Source organism: Tursiops truncatus, chromosome 11, assembly GCF_011762595.2.
Source record: "Tursiops truncatus isolate mTurTru1 chromosome 11, mTurTru1.mat.Y, whole genome shotgun sequence".
NCBI lineage: Eukaryota > Metazoa > Chordata > Mammalia > Artiodactyla > Delphinidae > Tursiops > Tursiops truncatus.
Genome location: NC_047044.1, coordinates 29769546 through 29785541, shown reverse-complemented (window position 1 = coordinate 29785541; position 15996 = coordinate 29769546). Strand labels below are relative to the sequence as shown.

The following is a 15996-nucleotide window of genomic DNA, read 5'->3' as shown; positions in this document are numbered from 1 at the left end:
TGCAGAGGGAAAAACAGAGAGATTCCCGCACAGAGGATCGGTGCCGACCAGCACTCACCAACCTGAAAGGCTTGTCTGCTCACCTGCCAGAGTGGGTGGGGGCTGGGAGCTGAGGCTTGGGCTTTGGAGGTCAGATCTCTGGGAGAGGACTGGGGTTGGCTGTGTGAACACAACCTGAAGGGGGCTAGTACGCCACAGCTAGCCGGAAGGGAGTCCAGGAAAAAGTTGGAACCTGCTGGAGAAGCAAGAGACCACTGTTTCAGGATGCAGGAGGAGAGGGGCTTCCTGCTTCATGTGCCCACAGATGGCAGAGCACTGCCTAAGTGAGCTCCAGAGACCAGTGCAAGCCATGGCTTTCATCTCGGACCCCAGAGGCAGGCACGGACTTCTATTGCTGCCGCTGCTGTCACCAAGGGTTCTGTGTGCAAGTGCAGGTCACTACCCCACCCTCCCAGGAGCCTGTGCAGCATGCCACTGCCAGGGTACCCTGATCCAGGGACAACTTCTCTGAGAGAACACACGGCATGCCTCAGGCTGTTGCAACGTCACACTGGCCTTTGCCTCTGCAGGCTCGCCCTGCATTCCAATTATGACTACCACATCCCTCCCTCTCCCTGGCCTGAGTGAGCAAGAGGGCCCTAATCAGCTGCTGCTTTAACCTCAGACACGTGAGGGCGGCCTACATGCACAGGCGGGGCCAAAACCAAAGCTGAATGCCAGGAGCTGTGTGGAAAAAGAAAAGAAAAGGAAATTTCTCCGTGCAGCCTCAAGAACAGTGGATTAAATCCCCACCATCAACTTGATGAACCCTGCATCTGTGGAATACCTGAATAGACAAAAAATGTTCCCAAAATTGAGGCGGTGGACTTTGGGAGCAAATGCTGACTTGGGGTTTGAATTCTGCTTCTGATTTGTTTTCGGTTATATCTTTATCTGAGTTTAGTTTTTAGTGCTTGTTATCATTGGTGGATTTGTTTATTGGTTTTGTTGTGCTCTTCCTTTATTTTTTTCTTTTTGCTCTTTTTGTGACTGTGTGTGTATGTTTGTGTGATTCTGTCTGTTGAGGTTTGCTTTTACCATTTGTCTTAGGGTTCTGTGGGTTCGTTTTGTTTGTTTGTTTGTTTTTGTTTTCTTGGTTTTTTTGTTTTTCTTTTTTGAGTGTGTGTGTGTGGGGGTATGTTTCCTTGTGTGATTTTTATCTGTTTAGTTTGCTTTAACATTTGTTTTGGGGTTCTGTCAGTTTTTGTTTTTTCCTTCCTTTTCTTCTGAGCCACATGGCTGGCAGGGTTTTCATGCTCTGGCCGGGTGTCAGGCCAGAGCCTCTGAGGTGGCAGAGCCGAGTCCAAGACTTTGGACCACCAGAGACTTCCCAGCCCCACGTAATATTAATCGGCAAGAGCTCTCCCAGAGATCTCCGTCTCAACACTAAGACCCAACTCCACCCAACGGCCTGCAAGCTCCAGTGCTGGACGCCCCATGACAAACAACTAGCAAGACAGGAGCACAACCCCACCCATTAGCAGAGAGGCTGACTAAAGTCATACTAAGTTCACAAAAACCCCAAAACACACCACTGGACACGGTCCTGCCCACCAGAGGACAAGATCCAGCCCCACCCACCACAACACAGGCACCAGTCTCCCCCACCAGGAAGCCTAAACAAGCCACTGAACCAACCCCACCCACTGGAGGCAGACACCAAAAATAACAGGAACTACGAACCGGCAGCCTGTGAAAAAGAGACCCTAAACACATTAAGGTAAACAAAATGAGAAGACAGAGAAATATGCAGCAGATGAAGGAGCAAGGTAAAAAAAAGTACCAGATGAAACAAATGAAGAGGAAATAGGCAGTCTACCTGAAATAGAATTTAGTAAAGATGATCCAAAATCTCAGAAGCAGAATGGAGAAAATACAAGAAACGTTTAACAAGGATCTAGAAGAACTAAAGAGTAAGCAAACAATGATGATCAACACAATAAATGAAATTAAAAATTCTCTAGAAGGAATCAATATCAGAATAACTGAGGCAGAAAAACAGATAAGTGACCTGGAAGATAGAATAGTGGAAATAACTCCCACAGAGCAGAATAATGAAAAAAGAATGAAAAGAATTGAGGACAGTCTCAGAGACCACTGGGACAACATTAAACACACCAACACTCAAAATATAGGGGTCCCAGAAGAAGAAGAAAAAAAGAAAGGGTCTGAGAAAATATTTGAAAGGATTATAAGTCGAAAACTTCCCTAACATGGGAAAGGAAATAGTCAATCAAGTCCAGGAAGCGCAGAGTCCCATACAGGATAAATCCAAGGAGAAACATATTAAACTATCAAAAATTAAAAACAAAGGAAAAATATTAAAAGCAGCAAGGGAAAAGCAGCAAATAACATACAAGGGAATCCCCATAAGGTTAAAGCTGATCCTTCAGTAGAGATCCTGCAAGCCAGAAGGGACTGGCAAGACATATTTAAAGGGATGAAAGGGAAAAACCTACAACCAAGATTACTCTACCAAGCAAGGATCTCATTCAGATTCAATGGAAAATTAAACCTTTACAGACAAGCAAAAGTTAAGAGAATTCAGCACGACCAAACCAGCTTTACAACAAATGCTAAAGGAACTTCTCTAGGCAGGAAACACAAGAGAAAGAAAAGACCCACAAAAAAAAACCCCAGAACAATTATGAAAATGGTAACAGGAACATACATATTGATAACTGCCTTAAGTGTAAATGGATTAAATGCTCCAACCAAAAGACACAGGCTAGCTGAATAGATACAAAAACAAGACCCATATATATGCTGTCTACAAGAGACCCACTTCAGACCTAGGGGCACATACAGCCTGAAAGTGAGGGGATGGAAAAAGATATTCCACTCAAATGGAAATCAAAAGAAAGCTGGAGTAGCAATACTCATATCGGACAAAATACACTTGAAAATGCAGACTATTACAAGAGACAAAGAAGGACACCACATAATGATCAAGGGATCCATCCAAGAAGAAGATAAAACACTTGTAAATATTTATGCACCCAACACAGGAGCACCTCAATACATAAGACAAATGCTAACAGCCATAAAAGAGGAAATCAACAGTAACATAATAATAGTAGCGGATTTTCACAGCCCACTTTCACCAATGGGCAGATCATCCAAAATGAAAATAAATAAGGAAACACAAGATTTAAAAGACACATTAGGGCTTCCCTGCTGGTGCAGTGGTTAAGGATCCTCCTGCCAATGCAGGGGACACGGGTTTGAGCCCTGCTCTGGGAAGATTCCACATGCTGTGGAGCAACTAAGCCTGTGCACCACAACTACTGAGCCTGCGCTCTAGAGCCTGCATGCCACAACTACTGAGCCTGAGTGCCACGACTACCAAAGCCTGTGTGCCTAGAGCCCGTGCTCTGCAACAAGAGAAGCAACCCAATGCGAAGCCCACACACCGCAATGAAGAGTAGCCCCTGCTCGCTGCAATTATTTAAAAGGCCGCACACAGCAACAAAGAACCAACGCAGCCAAAAATAAATAATCAATAAATGAAAAAAAAATAATAAAAGACACATTAAACCAGATGGACTTAATTGATATTTATAGGACATTCCATCCAAAAACAACAGAACACACTTTCTTCTCAAGTGCTCATGGAACATTCTCCAGGATAGACCATATCTTGGGTCAAAATCAAGCCTTGGTAAATTAAGAAAACTGAAATCGTATCAAGTGTCTTTTCCAACCACAACACTATGAGACTAGATATCAATTACGGGAAAAAAAAATCTGTAAAAACTACAAACACATGGAAGCTAAAAAATACGCTACTAAATAACCAAGAGATCACTAAAGAAATCAAAGAGGAAATCAAAAGAACCTAGAAACCAACGACAATGAAACCACGATGAGCCAAAACCTACAGGATGCAGCAAAAGCAGTTCTAAGAGGGGAGTTTATAGCAATACAATCTTATCTCAAGAAAAAAGAAAAATCTCAAATATACAACTTAACCTTACACCTAAGGCAACTAGAGAAAGAAGAACAAGAAAAGCCCAAAGTTAGTAGAAGGAAGGAATCATAAAGATCAGATGAGAAATAAATGAAAGAGAAATGAAGGAAACAATAGCAAAGATCAATAAAACTAAAAGCTGGTTCTTTGAGAAGATAAACAAAATTGATAAAACATTAGCCACACTCATCAAGAAAAAAAGGGGGGAAGACTAAAATCAACAGAATTAGAAATGAAGAAAGAGAAGGAACAATTGACACTACAGAAACACAAAGGATCATGAGAGATTACTACAAGCAACTATATGACAATAAAATGGACAACCTGGAAGAAGTGGACAAATTCTTAGAAAAGCACAACCTTCTGAGACTGAACCAGGAAGAAACAGAAATTATGAACAACCCAATCACAAGCACTGAAATTGAAACTGTGATTTAAAATCTTCCAACAAACAAAAGCCCAGGACCAGATGGATTCACAGGTGAATTCTAGCAAACATTTAGAGAAGAGCTAACACCTATCCTTCTCAAATGCTTCCAAAATATAGCAGAGAGAGGAACACTCCCAAACTCATTCTATGAGGCCACCAAAACCCTGATACCAAAACCAGAAAAAGATGTCATAAAAAAAAGAAAACTACAGGCTAATATCACTGATGAACACAGATGCAAAATTCCTCAACAAAATACTAGCAAACAGAATCCAACAGCACATTAAAAGGATCATACACCATGATCAAGTGGGGTTTATCCCTGGAATGCAAGGATTCTTCAATATATGCAAATCAATCAATGTGATACACCATATTAACAAACTGAAGGATAAAAACCATATGAAAATCTCAATAGATGCAGAAAAAGCTTTCAACAAAATTCAACACCCATTTATGATAAAACCTCTACAGAAAGTGGGCATAGAGGGAACCAACCTCAACATAATAAAGACCATATATGACAAACCCACAGTCAGCATCATCCTCAATGGTGAAAAAACTGAAATCATTTCCTCTAAGATCAGGAACAAGAGAATGTTGCCCACTCTCACCGCTATTATTCAACACAGTTTTGGGAGTTATAGCCACAGAAGTCAGAGAAGAAAAATAAAAGGAATCCAAATTGGAAAATTAGAAGTGAAACTGTCACTATTTGCAGATGACATGATACTATACATAGAGTATCCTAAAGATGCTACCAGAAAACTACTAGAGCTAATCAATGAATTTGGTAAAGTAGCAGGATACAAAATTAATGCACAGAAATCGCTCACATTCCTATACACTAATGATGAAAAATCTGAAAGAGAAATAAAGGAAACACTCCCATTTACCATTGCAACAAAAAGAATAAAATACCTAGGAATAAACCTACCTAAGGAGACAAAAGACCTGAATGCAGAAAATTATAAGACACTGATGAAAGAAATTAAAGATGATACAAATAGATGGAGAGATATACCATGTTCTTGGGGTGGAAGAGTCAACATTGTGAAAATGACTATTCTGCCCAAAGCAATCTACAGATTCAATGCAATCCCTATCAAACTACCAATGCCATTTTTCACAGAACAAGAACAAAATTTTTACAATTTGCATAGAAACACAAAAGACCCCGAAAAACCAAAGCAATCTTGAGAAGGAAAGACAGAGCTGGAGGAATCAGGCTCCCTGACTTCAGACTATACTCCAAGGCTACAGTAATCAAGACAGTATGGTACTAGCACAAAAACAGAACTAGAGATCAATGGCACAGGATAGAAAGCCCAGAGATAAATCCACACACATATGGTCACCTTATCTTTGAGAAGGAGGCAAGCATATACAATGGAGAAAAGACTGCCTCTTCAATAAGTGGTGCTGGGAAAACTGGACAGCTACATGTAAAAGAATGAAATTAGAATATGTCCTAACACCATACACAAAAATAAACTCAAAATAGATTAAAGACCTAAATGTACGGCCAGATGCTATAAAGCTCTTAGAGGAAAACATAGGAAGAACACTCTATGACATAAATCACAGAAAGATCCTTTTTGACCTACTTCCTAGAGAAATGGAAATAAAAACAAAAATATACAAATGGGACCTAGTGATACTTAAAAGCATTTGCACAGCAAAAGAAACAATAAACAAGATAAAAAGACAACCCTCAGAATGGGAGGAAATATTTGCAAATGAAGCAACTGACAAAGAATTAATCTCCAAAATATGCAAGCAGCTCATGCATCTCAATATCAACAAAAACAAACAACTCAATCAAAAAATGGGCAGAAGATGTCAATAGACATTTCTCCAAAAAAGATATACAGATTGCCATCAAACACATGAAAGGATGCTCAACATCACTAATCATTACAGAAATGCAAATCAATACCACAATGAGGTATCACCTCACATCTGTCAGAATGGCCATCATCAAAAAATCTACAAACAATAAACGCTGGAGAGGGTGTGGACAAAAGGCAACCCTCTTGCACTGTTGGTGGGAATGTAAATTGATACAGCTACTATGGAGAACAGTATGGAGGTTCCTTAAAAAACTACAAATAGAACTACCATATGACCCGGCAATCCCACTACTGGGCATATACCCTGAGAAAACCATAATACAAAAGAGACATGTGCCACAATGTTCATTGCAGCACTATCTACAATAGACAGGACATAGAAGCAACGTAAGTGTCCATCGACAGATGAATGGATAAAGAAGATGTGGCACATATATACAATGGCGTATTACTCAGCTATAAAAAGAAACGGAATTGAGTTATTTGTAGTGAGGTGGATGGACCCAGAGTCTGTCATACAGAGTGAAATGTCAGAAAGAGAAAAACAAATACCGTATGCTAACACATATATATGGAATCTAAAAAAAAAAAAAAAGTGGTTGTGAAGAACCTAGGGGCAGGACAGGAATAAAGATGCAGATGTAGAGACTTGAGGACATGGTGGGTGGGGGAAGGGTAACCTGGGATGAAGTGAGAGAGTAGCATTGACATATATACACTACCAAATGTAGAATAGATAGCTAGTGGGAAGCAGCTGCATAGCACCAGGAGATCAGCTAGGTGCTTTGTGACCACCTAGAGGGGTGGGATAGCGAGGGTGGGAGGGAGGCGCAAGAGGGAGGGGATATGGATATATTTATACATATACCTCATTCACTTTGTTATACAACAGAATTTAACACAACATTGTAAAGCAATTATACTCCAATAAATATGTAAAAAAAAAAAAAAAAAAAAAGAGGATCTCACATATCTGAACCAAGTGGGAAAATGTGCTTTGATGTGAGCCATGAATACTGAATAATTGTCTCTGTGTTAGAGCTTCGACCCCTGTTATCCCACAGACCTGCACTTCACTTACCCTATCTGTATTCCTCACTGGACTCTCAGCTCATTGAGTGCAGGGATTCTATCTTATGCACTATTACCTCTAGTGCCTGCACGAGGAGTAAGTTTCAAATGTTGATCTGGAGTTAGAGAGACCTGGCATCCAACCGTTTGTCCTAGCTGTGTGCCTTTGGACATGCTATAGAATTTCGTGTTTTACTTTATCTTTCTAAACTGAAAGTGATGCAAAGCTATCTTATTGGTTTGTAGTGAACAGTAAACAAGATGAGATATATAGAATGCATGTCATATACACAATGTTAATAAAAATACAGTTTTGTTGCCTTATAAGGATAAATTTATTCAACAAATACTTATTTACTCATTTTTGTGTGTGGTCTCCAGAGATAACTGTGGGTAAGATAATGACATTTTATTTCCCCCTTTTTTTGTCTCCCCTAGAGATCAGAGTAGGTCTCGACAATAATGAAATTCTCTTAAATTCAAAACCACCACTTTGGTGACCTCTTTACACGTATGAAGAGGTAGTGACTTGGTAATAGTCATCATACATTGCAGAGACATTATAAAACTGTAGGAAAAGCCAAGGTGCTCTACGCTTCCATCTGCTTCCTTGACTTTGCACATCACCATCATTCCCTTATCCATGTACAGGAAATCCTTTTCTCTATTTTCTCGTTTTGTTCTCCCAGTTTAGGAGGACCCGGACTTTTATGTTTTACTGCTCCATGACAGGTGGTTTGCCTTCTCTGTCGTATATAGGCTCAGAGGAGACCACAGCCCTAAAAACAATAGCTACCATTTATTGAGAACTTATGTGGTAGGTCCTATGCTAAGCATTTTAAATACATTATCTCACTTAACCCTCACCATATATATGAGTTCATTACTAGTACTATTTCTGCTTTAGAGATGGAGCAAGCTAAGTTGCAGAGGTTGTACAAGGTCAAAAAGCTACTGAGTGGTGGAGCTTCTATTTTTCCTATCTTCCATATGCTCCATTATCATTACTGTCAAAGGTGAGAACATTATCTTCTTTCTTCAGGTGCTTAGATGATGGAAAATGGGTCAATTGAAAAGATGCATTTCGAAGATAGAGAAAGGAAGCATAATAATACCTTAATTAAGCATTCAGGATGGTCACTTGTACTCATGTAAATCAATATATAAAAGGAAGAATCAGAAACTTCAGGAATAAATAATTAAAAATGATTTTAAGTGTTCTCCTTTCAACTCCAAATGAAGCCAGTCCTAATATTTAGATAACCTGACCTTAAATAATCTCATCAATCTGTTCAGGAAAAAAGGGGAGATCTTTATATATCTTTCAAAGAAACGAGGGAGTTGAATTTAACCAAAGAAATAAAAAGGAGGTTTGAAAAGTTATGGCAAGGAGCATAATTTCTGGAATAAAGTAGAATATATGGCCATTGTCCTAACTGCTTATTTTAAAATAGATTTTAATTTAAAGACAGTTTCAGATTTACAGAATTATTGCAAAGCTAGTACAGAGAGCTTCTATATACCCTACATCCAGTTTTCCTCTAATTAACATTTTATATTAGTATAGTACATTTGTCACAATTAATGGGCCAATATTGATAATTATTATTTAACTGAAGTCCATCGTTTATTCACATTTCCTCATTTTTTCCCTAATGTCCTTTTTCTGTTTCAGAATCCCATCTGGGATACCACAATGCATCTAACTGTCATGTCTCCTTAGGATCCTCTTGGTTGTGACCAGTTTCTGAGATTTCTCCTTATTTTTAATGATCTTGACAGTTTTGAGAAGTACTGGTTAAGTATTTTTAAAAATGTCTCTTAATTGGGATTTGTTTGATTTTTTTTCTTATGGTTACATGGAGATGCTGATTATTTTACAGTATATAAACATAAACTAGTCAGCAATAACAAAGTCTGTGGTAACTAAAAGTCACAAAACGTCCAGGAAATGGAATGGGTTCTTGGTTAAAGGGAAAGGGATTGGACCTACTTTAGAACTTTATTCCCCAAAGTTACCAGGTTAATAAAATGGATTGAGAGGTATTGCTGTTTAAAATACTGGGAGTCACAGGTAGGTCATGGGGAGAGGGAATTATGGGCTTGCTTATAGGTATCTGGGGCTGCATAAAGAGACTGATTTGGGGTTGAAGAGTACAAAGTAACCAGAGTATCCAAACGGTGAATAGATATATGCAATCGGGGATAGCACTGTGATTTCACAGTGGTTTTTGAAGAAAGTCTTCTGAAAAAAATGAGGATACTCATGTGTAGAATCTGTAGCCCTTTGAGAGGAAGGTCAGGGGCCAGACTCTTTCCTTGCTACCTGGAGTTTGCAATACTTCTATCTCAGTAGGAGAAGCAAATGTAGTTGGGAAATCTAGACAGAGATCTTACTTTAGGGCCTACACAAACATGACGGGGATTAGAAATGAGTCTGAAACTCCACAGACACAAGAGTGCAAAGTTTGCCTCAGGAAAGCCAGACTCTCAGTTTAATGGCAGTCAGGTACATGATACACGTCACCTACGTTTAATAACCTGCTAGGCTAGGTCAGGATTATGTGGTTGTCTCGGTGGAGCAGACCTGCCAGTCTATGGTCTTCAGGTGTTCTGGGCAAGAGATGGTAATGTCCTATTTATAAGAAGTTGCCTGTAGGATGGCTATGGGATTAGGGATATGCTATACCATTTGCCTGTATATTCTCATTTTCTCTACCCCTTTCTAAGAGGTAGATTTGACTTGTGAATGAGAAACCTTTTCTTTTAAATAGCAATGAGCTGCCATTGTTCTTAGTCCAGACTCCTTATCAAGGCTTGGGTAAGGTTTGGATGCATGCTGATGAATTTCTCAGCCTCCCCAAATAGTCGCTCACCAACTTGCACCCAATAATTTAGTAATTCTTTAGGACTTGTACCTCCTTCAGGTCCCCATGCTTTCTATCAACTTTTTGCCTTTTTCTGTGGCATTTCTTCTGCCTGAAATGTGCATCTTCTTTTTGCCTCTTCCTGACTAATTTCATTGATGTCCCTACTTCCAATTTTTCTCTATTCAATCCATTTACTCACAGCAGTCAGTATAATCTTTTTAAAAATAGATATCATGCACGATACTCCCTGTGTAAACTCACTGATGATTTCCCATTACACTTAGAATAAAATCAAACTCTTGCCAATGACTTTCAAAGCCCTCCATAATCGGTGACTTCCCAACTCTCCAACTTGTCCGCCACCCCTATGGCATGCTTCCATGCTCCAGACACACCTCCTGCCTTCAGTGCCCAAAGCACACTAGATTGTTCTGTTTAAGGCCTTTTCTACTTCCCTCAGCCTGGAACTTTCCTCTTCCATATCTTCTCAGTCTCAGTTTCTTCCTGTTATTCATATCTTAGCTAAAAGTCACATCCTCAGAGAGCCATTCCCGAACCACTGTCTATAATGTTGCTTATTTCTTCTTGTTATATTTTCTTCATGGCTTCCATCACTTTCTGAATGGCCATACATCCATGGAGCTTATTTATAGTTCAGGCCCTTGAGCCCTACTGCTTGGCCTTATACCATGGCTCAATCTCTTATCAGCTGGATGATCGTTGGGAGCCACTTAACCTCTTTGTGCCTAATTTACTTTTCTGGGGAGGCTGTAAAGATGAGATTCCTTAACATATGCAGAAGGTCTGTAGCCAACAAAACATTGTGTTGTTAAGAGCTGAGCTGGAGAGACCTGAGCTGCCATGTATCCAGGTGGTTAAGACAAGCCAAAATGAAAGTCACAATCAAAACTCTAGTCACTTAATTATGAGAGTATAAGCAAGAGACTAAAAATGCTAGCCCCCGTTATGTTCTATTGTTCCACATGGAACAGTGTCAAGCAAGGGTCAGATGTATTAGAACAGAAAAAGATGGGGAGTGGGGAAGGATCCCTTCATAGTAGAGGGAGCCCTGAAAAAAGGCTCTTGTTACTTTATGGTCCAAGGGAGCTAGCTGGGGTGGAGTAGAGACAGTGGGAAGGGCTAGGAGTGGCAAAGTACTTAATACTGAGTCAGAGTGGAGAAGTGTTTTAAACCCACCCTGCCACCACCCGTCTGCCATAACGTGGTCTCAGCAAAGATGCCTAAGAAAGGCCATGGCTGATGGTCCCTCAATAAGCAGGCTTTGGAATGGAGGCTCCTGGGTTAAGAACACAGATATAAGGAAGAGCGTGGCCACAACCAGGGGAGACTGTGTCCTTGAATGCAACTCCCTCTAGAGACTGCAATGCAGTGTCTTTGCACCAAGTCTGATGTGGGGAGGACAGCTTTCCCCCATGAAGCCTGCTGGGTAAGATCTTTGGAATTGCCTATGGTTGGGCTTGAAAGATCACATTGAGGATTTTGGGCTAGAGCTGAACTCCTCAACCATGTAGGTGTTGGTTTTAATTATTCTAGGTTTTATTTTTTCTTGATTATCTCATGCCACTCTTTGGTATTGATTCCATGAAAGCTGGAACTATGTCTATAACATTCACCCCTCTAACCCGAGGATCTAGTTTAGTGTCTGAAGCTAGGTGTTCCACCTGGCGCTTGATAACTATTCATTGAAAATGTGAGTATATGTATGTACATTCATAAGAAATATTTACTGTTTTAATGTAAGAACATTTATGAAAGTAAAATCTACAAGAGTTGAGCGGTAAGGACACTTCCATTCCTCAACAGCTGAAATATATGATAAAATACCTAGTTATTGTGATCATGGTTGGTTAAATACCAGCATATCTGTTTTATTATGCTTTGTTTTATTGTGCTTTGCAGATAGAGTGTTTTTTACAAGTTAAATTTTGTGGCAACCCTGCATCAAGCAAGTCTATTGGCGCCATTTTTTCCCACAGCATTTGCTCACTTCATGTCTCTGTGTCACATTTTGGTAATTCTTATAATAATTCAAACTATTATTATTATTATATTTGTTATGGTGATCTGTGATCAGTAATCTTTGATGTTACTCGCTAAGGGCTCTGATGATGGTTAGTAATTTTTAGCAATAAAGTAGTTTTAAATTAAGATATGTACATTGTTTTTTTAGGCATAATGCTACTGCACACTTAAGAGACTATAGTATACACATAACTTTTATCTTCCCTGGGAAGCAAAAAAAATTCATGAGACATTCACTTTATTGTGGTGGTCTGGAATATTGTGGACATGCAATATCGCTGAAGCCTGCCTATAATGAATATTATATGATTTATGTATTATTTTAATACAGTAAATTAGGCTAAGTATTGAATATACACAGTGAAAATGATTGTCAAAAATAACTTTTTACCTTGCAGTTTAGTTACCTTAACTTTCTCAGTAGACAGAAGAAACTGATTTTAATGTTGAGCAGAAAGATTTACTGATGGTGATTTGGCAAGGAATTTAGAAGGAACTTTTGCAGGAGATAGAGCAGGTTATTTTGACGTTGATTCAAGAGTGGTTTATTAACTCTTCTGGAAATCTGGGCAGGGATACTGAATATATGCCTTTACTTCTTGATATAGAGAATCAGTGATATGCTGTTATTTCTATTAAATTTCTGTGAACCTGTGAACGCCTTTCTTTTTGCTTTGTATAATAGAAACAGTTTAATGTTGATCACTATACTTAGGTAGTAGCTCTGCATTTTCTTTATTGTGATCCTTCAATTTCTGGACCTTATCTGCTTATCCTCCTACATGAGAGTTCATGTTTTAGCTACTATTTTTGATGTTATATATCCAGCATTGTTAATTTGTTTTTAAATTTGTTATTTTCTTTTAATGTTAGCACAGAGTGAACTAATATATAGCATATGAATGTCAGATTCATGCTAAATGTTAGTGAGTTGATATGCTTCATCATTTTAGTCTTTCACTCAATTGTGTTATCACTGATATCAGTACTTTTACTTTCTCACTATAAGTTAAAAAAATATTCAAAGAAATATTTTAAAAGTATGGTACTAATAGAGCTGGTGGACTTTATACACACACACACACACACACACACACACACACACACAAATTTCGCTGAGTGGGTAACTTTCCTTTGAGACAACATAGCATTGTGAGCTTAAATTTATGGTAATTTTTATTACATATTATTAAAATTGTTTACTTCTCTGATTAGCATTATCCCTGGACTCTGAGTGCTCCCTGAGTACCAGGATGTTTGTTTCGTCTGTGCATTCATCACTAAATACCAATGACTGGTAATGTAATTCTTAAGTAAATTTTTAAAGTAACACTAATGACAGCCATTATCATTTATAAGATACCTAATATGTGCCAGGCATTGTGTTGGGTAAATACATTATACATATATCATGTGTTTTTGTAAATCAGTTCTAGCTAACACTCACAAAATCCCAGTGTTGGTATTATATGTTTCAGATAAGAAAAAGTTCTCTCCATTTGCCATACTGCTCAATGACAGACAGCTTGAATAAACGGTGTAGAACATGTTTGGCCCCTCAGGGATTTTAGGTCCTAGCTCTCTCTTCCTACTCACAATTTAAGAATTTAAGATATGCCTTTTCAAATGAAATCCATACTTTCTACATTTAGAACAAAATTTATGACTTATTAATTTGAAGCTGCTTTTGTTTTTCTAGGTGGTTAAAACCCTTGTTTTATCTCACTGGCTAAGTCTTGATTTGGAGTGTGTATATATATATATATATATATATATATATATACACACACACATATATATATACACACACATATATATATGCGCATATATATATACACATATATATACATATATATATATATATAGAGAGAGAGAGAGAGAGAGAGAGAGAGGAAACGAGAGAGAGAGAAAGGGAGAGAGAGAACACATAGATGAGCAGTCTCCATTTCCCCTTTTCTTTTGGTAATAGAATCTTTCAAGTTATTACAGACATATGACCACTGTGCTACAGACATTTTTTAGTCAGTGTTGCAGCTAGGTGAGGCTTGTGCCTGCATTTGGTATGTGCATGCATAACTGATGTTTACAACTTCCAATGAATCTGCTTAAAGATATGGTGTTTTTCTCCTGAAACTTCTTTCTCTTCTCATAGGGTAGAACAGGAATGTGAAAGTTGTCAGCTTCCAGTTTGCACTTTGCTTCCACTTTGTAAAGACAATGTCCATGATGATGGAGCCACAAGATAGAGGGACGGTGTCCCTGAAAACCTTGTGGAACTAAACTACACTCTGCACATCTCTGAACTACCATATGAGATAAAAATAAATATCTATCATATTTAAGCCACTCTGTTTTGGGGTATCTTATATTACAGAAGTATAATATATATATAAAATTATATAATACATATACTTAAATATATTACATTTATATGTAACATAAGTTTACATATACAGTATATACAGTATATGTGGTATGTACAGTTGTCCTCCCTTATCTGCAGTTTTGCTTTCTGTGTTTTCAGTTACCCTAGATCAACCACAGTCCAAAAATATTAAATGGAAAATTCCAGAAATAAACAATTCATACATTTTAAAATTCAAGCTGTTCTGAGTACTGGCATGTAATCTCCAATGTCACGTTCCATCCTTCCTGGGATGTGAATCACCCCTTTGTCCAGCTTATCCCATCTTAGTCACTTATCAGATCAACTGTCACAGTATCTCAGTGCTTGTGCTCAAGTTTACTTAATAATGGTCCCAAAGTGCAAGAGTAGTGATTCTGGCAATTTGGGTGTGCCAAAGAGAAGCCATAAGAGAAGCCTTTAAGTGAAGAGGTGAAAGTTCTCTATTAACAAGGAAAGAAAAATATCCAATACTGAGTTGCAAAGATCTACATTAAGAACAAATCTTCTGTATGTGAAACTGTGAAAAAGAAAAAGAAATCTGTGCTAGTTTTGTGGTTGCACCTCAAACTACAAAAGTTACAGCCACAGTGCATAACAAGTGCTGAGTTAAGATGGAAAAAAAGCATTAAACTTGTGAGTGGAGGACATGAACGAAAATCAGAGTTTAGTACTATCTGCAGTTTCAGGCATCCACTGGGTCTCTTGGAATGTATCCCCCACCAATAAGGGGGGACTATTGTATTTAATATCTATTTAATATATAATAAATATAATACATGTATAAGTCTCAATCATTAAAATAAGAGTTTTGTTTATTGGCTGTCTGAAATGAAATGCAGATTTTCTTTACCTTTGCAACCAGAAACAAAAAGAAATATCTGGTTTGATTTATATCTGCAGTAGAGACCAAGATCCTCTGTTTTCATCCCTACCTATTTGTCTCAGCTCAAGTAAATATTTGCTATAATAGGTTTCGACTTTTGTCTACCGAGACAGAATTTGTAAGTTTGGCTTTATTATTCATGATAATAAAGTATATTGTAATATGGATATTTATGTGCAAAGGGACAATTCTAATGGAGACTTGCGTAATAGCTGAAGTTAGGAGAATAAATTTTAATTTAGGGAGTATATGAAGATTTTGTAATTATGTTCTACTGTGAGCCTTGCTTTTTTCCATTCATCTTCTTCCCCCAAGTTACCTCTTTATAATTCATGTTTGTAGTTTATAATGCATTAGAATCATAGAGTAAACTACAGAAAATTATAAAGTCTATATAGCATGCACCAGAGGTCATAAATTCATTTTTAAT

General features: G+C 38.2%; 1 long non-coding RNA gene across 1 annotated transcript in view; it reads right to left on the bottom strand.

Moving 5' to 3' along the window:
- LOC141275763 (uncharacterized) overlaps positions 1 to 15996 on the bottom strand; it is a 64019-nt gene that overhangs the window by 28562 nt on the left and 19461 nt on the right. Inside the window, exon 2 of the long non-coding RNA XR_012324051.1 lies at positions 84 to 232. This is a non-coding gene — a long non-coding RNA (uncharacterized lncRNA). The remainder of the gene's footprint in view (positions 1 to 83; positions 233 to 15996) is intronic.